The sequence below is a fragment of the Carlito syrichta genome, unplaced genomic scaffold (genome assembly GCF_000164805.1).
Source record: "Carlito syrichta isolate Samal-C Ts95f unplaced genomic scaffold, Tarsius_syrichta-2.0.1 Scaffold311945, whole genome shotgun sequence".
Lineage (NCBI taxonomy): Eukaryota > Metazoa > Chordata > Mammalia > Primates > Tarsiidae > Carlito > Carlito syrichta.
In genome coordinates, this window is record NW_007256041.1 from 7,376 (window position 1) to 10,967 (window position 3,592).

Genomic DNA, 3,592 nt, shown 5'->3' on the forward strand with positions numbered 1-3,592 from the left:
GGGAGGAGAGGGGGAGGAAGGCGAGGGACCAGGGGTCAGAACAGAGGGGGGCGGAGAGGAGGGGGAGCAGAAAGAGCAGGGAGGACAGGACCGACCGGAGGAGATGGAAGAGGAAGCAGGAGACGGGAGGACAGGGAGCAGGAGGGGGAGGGAAGGCCTTAGCAGGGGTGGGGGGCGGGGCGGCGGTGTTTGAGCCGGCTGTGGTTGGGTCCGGGACGGCCAAGCCCCTGGAGCGCCGGCGCCCAGCCTTCTCCACGCTCTGCTCGACTGAGCTGTGACAACAGGTTGAGCGAAAGCTGAGGGTCCCCCCGTGTGCCCGCGACAGGGCGTCCCTCAGCTCTCTGCATGTGAGGTGTCCCGGCTGGGGCCCCCCAGGCTTGTGCGCGTCCCCTTCACTGGGTGCCACACTCTCCCGCCTGCTAACTCCACCCGACAAGCAACACTTCTCTGCCCCAAAGCACTGGGCAGGCACGGGCATCCAGGGCCACGGGGCTCATCCTGGCCTCCCTGCCCAGAGAAAGCCCAAGAAGGACTCTGGCTTCAGCCCTCCCCTCACTCACTGCCTCCCGACCAAAGCTGGTGCTGCTTCCTGTGTGGCCCTCCCTCCCTGCAGCCCCCTCCCGGGATGTGGGGTAGAACCATCCTGGGCTCTGACCTCATAGGTCCTCACTCCTTTGCCTCCGTGGTACCCCCACATTGGCAGATCGCTGCTGTCACTATTTGACTTTAAAAAAAAAAAACCTTAGCCGGCTCGGTGACTCAGCCTGTAATCCCGCCCCTTTAGGAGGCTGAGGTGAGTGGATTGCCTGAGCCCGCCGGTTCGAGACCTGCCTGGGCAACTTGGCGAGACCTCATCTCTACAATAAATAAAAAAATCAGCCGGGCGTGGTGGCGCACGCCTGTAGCTCCAGCTACTCGGAAGGCTGAGGCAGAAGGATCGCCGGAGCCCAGCAGGTCAAGGTTGTGGTGGCTGGGAGCAGCCACTGCACTCCAGTCTGGGTGACAGAGTGAGACTCCAACTCAAAAAACAAAACAAAACAAAACAAAAAACCTTATCTAAATTACCAAAGAAAAATGTGAGAAAAAACTATTTGACTTTAAAGTCCCGAGTTTAGGCTGGGCTCAGTGGCTCAACCTGTAATCCCAGCACTTTGGGAGGTCGAGCGAGTGGATTGCTTGAGCCCATGGGTTCGAGAACCGCCCAGGCAACTTGGTGAGACCTCATCTCTACAATACATAAAAAATTAGCCGGGTGTGGTTGCACACGCCTGTAGTTCCGGCTACTTGGAAGGCTGAGGCAGAAGGATTGCTGGAGCCCAGCAGGTGGAGGCTGTGGTGGCTGGGAGCGTGCCCCTGCACTCTAGCCTGGGCACCAGAGTGAGACTCCAACTCAAAAAAAAAAAAAAGTATGGAGTTTACTCTTTTGAAAGAACAGCTTTACAGATTTGTCTTTCAAAAGCGAGAGCTGGCATGCCCAGTCCGTGGCTCTGTACCCAGCAAACCTGGGAATGCGTGCACCATGTTGTGGTGGCCCTGGAGGGACAGGCAAGCAGATGTGGACTTGCCAACAGCCAGGTGTCGGGGAGGGAGAGGGTGAAATGACAGCAACTGGGCAGAGGGGGACAATCAACCTTTTTTTTTTTTTTTTTTGAGTTGGAGTCTCACCCTGTCACCCAAACTGGAGTGCAGTGGCCGCTCCCAGCCACCGCAGCCTCGACCTGCTGGGCTCCGGCGATCCTTCCGCCTCAGCCTTCCGAGTAGCCGGAATTACAGGCATGCGCTACCATGCCCGGCTGATTTTTTGATTTATTGTAGAGGTGAGGTCTCGCTGCCTAGGCGGGTCTCGAACCCTCAGGCTCAGGCAATCCACTCACCTCAGCCTCCCAAAGGTGCAGGATTACAGGCTGAGCCACTGAGCCCGGTTACAATCAAGCCTTTTATTCTGGGGAGCAGATGCAGGAGTAGGGAACAGGTGGGAGCTGGGTAGCACTTCTGGGGCCCCCAGTAAGGCAGCTTGAATGCCAAGGGATACCCTTGCCTGGACTGAGCCATGGCCTGGTCAGTTCTGTCTCCTTGCAGCCCACTTGCAGAGCAGTGGCCAGTAGCCTTAGTGGATACACCCTGCAGTGGTTCCCTTCACCCAGAGGCTCACTGGCATTCAAGCGGCCACCCCACGTGACCCTTTGGTGATGTGGTCCCGGGTGCCTCCTGAGTAGAGGGAGTCACATCTCTACCTGGGTGCTGGGTGGACCTTGGTGAGGACTGGAACCCTGAGGACAGCCAAGGTGATGTCTCGCAGCTCTCGCCGCTTATTGCCTCTAGGGTGGAGCCACTCCCAGAAGCAAAGCTGATGGGAGGCCCAGAGAAGCCTAGGCAGCTCCTGAGTCCGCGAGAGGGGCCAGCCCACCCTTCCTGACTGCAGCTGTGTGAGACTAGACTCCAACCTACAGGATGGTGAGTGACACAGTGGTTGTCTCGGGGCATTTTGTGATGCGGCCAAGTCCTCACAACCTTCCTGGCCTCGTCCCATCTGGCCTCTTGTAGGCTCCCTCAGACTCAGCCAGACCTCAGATACATACTGCTGCCCTCCCTGCAAGCAATTCCACAGGCGCCAAGAGCCACTTCCTTATCTTGGCCATCACTCTTAGTAGACTCCTAGAACAGAACTTAGAACTGTACCCCCAGGGCAAAGCTCTCCTTCAGCTATACCTGTTTTGGAGTTAGGATCTACTCTGTTGCCCAGGCTGGAGTGTAGTAGCATGCTGCTCATAGCCACCACAACCTTGACATGCTGGGCTCAAGTGATCCTTCCGCCTCAGCCTCCTGAGTACCTGGGACTACAGGCACTTGCCACCACACATACCTGGCTTATTTTTCTGATTTTTTTTGTAGAGAGATCTTGCTCAAATTCCTGGGCTCAAGCAATACTCCTGCCTCGACCTCTCAAAGTGTTGGGATTGCAGGCGTGATCCACTGTGCCCAGCCACTATTTATATTTATTTAACTTGGAAAGAATGCTGGTGCAAGATGATCACCAATGGATGCCCAAGAGTGTGTGCAGCTTTGCCTATATCATTGTAAGGTGGGATGGCTATGGATGGTGTTGCCCAGCTCCAGACCCCCAGCAGCATTTTTTCTTTTCTTTTGTAGAGACGCAGTCTTGCTATGTTGCCCAGGCTGGTCTCGAACCCCTGGTCTCAAGCAATTCCCTTGCCTCAACCTTCCAAAGTGCTAGGATTACAGGTGACTGGCCTCACCTCACTGTAGTGTCTCAGCCGAGGGCATGCATGCCTTTCCTGGCAACCTGAGCCTCCAAGCAGCAGGGTGCCATATCTGGCAATCCCCAACCTTCTAGAGGACTGGGCAAGACAACATGCTGTCCAATCCAAGGCTCTCCCTGCCCAACCCAGCCTCCACCCTCCCTAACAGGCCTGCCTTCATCTCCAGGTCTGTTTACTGGGTGCCTATGATAATGCAAGGCACTTCTCTCCACATGACCTGCTAATTTCTTTTTTTTTTTTTTTGAGTTGGAGCCTCACTCTGTCACCCAAACTGGAGTGCAGTGGCAGCTCCAGGCCACCGCAGCCTCGAC